Below are 730 nucleotides of genomic sequence, written 5' to 3'. Positions count from 1 at the left end.
AACCGCCGCGGTATTCATAGATTTTTCGAGGGCATTTGATTCTGTGGATCACAGGTGCATAATAGATGAAATAAAAAGATATGAGGTAGACATGCACCTCATTAGGTGGTTTTATAATTTCCTGGAGGGACGGCCTGCAGTAGTACCAATAAAAAACACTCTCTCAAAGAAAATACAACTCACGTGTGGTGTTTCACAGGGTTCCGTGTTGAGGTCTTTGCTATTCATTTTCGCAATGTATACCCTCAGTGCGAAACTAAATGCCATAACAGCCCTTAAACACTACTTCTTCGCCGAAGACCTCACGATAGTATGCTCTAACTCTGACCGGGAAGCTATTCGACAGGCGCTGCAAACAGGATAAGGTTGCACAGCGAGCTGGTCAGAAGAGCACTATATGGAGGTGTCCGCCGATAAAACGTAGTACACATTCTTCAAGGTTAGAGAGACAGAGACTCATTACACCTAATACTGGGAGAGCAGAGGTTAAATGAGATGAGAAATATCAGACTCCTTGAGGTGACAATTCAACCACACAAGAGTGTAATAAAACATGCTCATACCCTACAAAAAGCAAAACATATGAGACTAATGAAACTAAGGGCTGTTGCATCACCCGAATGGGTGTGGGTAAGGAAAGTGTCCGAGATTTTTACTTAGCCTTAATAGAGGAAAAGTTATGCTATATTATCGCAGCATAGTGACTCAATACTTCACCATCAGACAAGGC

Source organism: Trypanosoma equiperdum (genome assembly GCF_001457755.1).
Source record: "Trypanosoma equiperdum strain OVI genome assembly, contig: ctg_527, whole genome shotgun sequence".
NCBI lineage: Eukaryota > Euglenozoa > Kinetoplastea > Trypanosomatida > Trypanosomatidae > Trypanosoma > Trypanosoma equiperdum.
Note: the sequence above shows the minus strand (reverse complement) of the source record.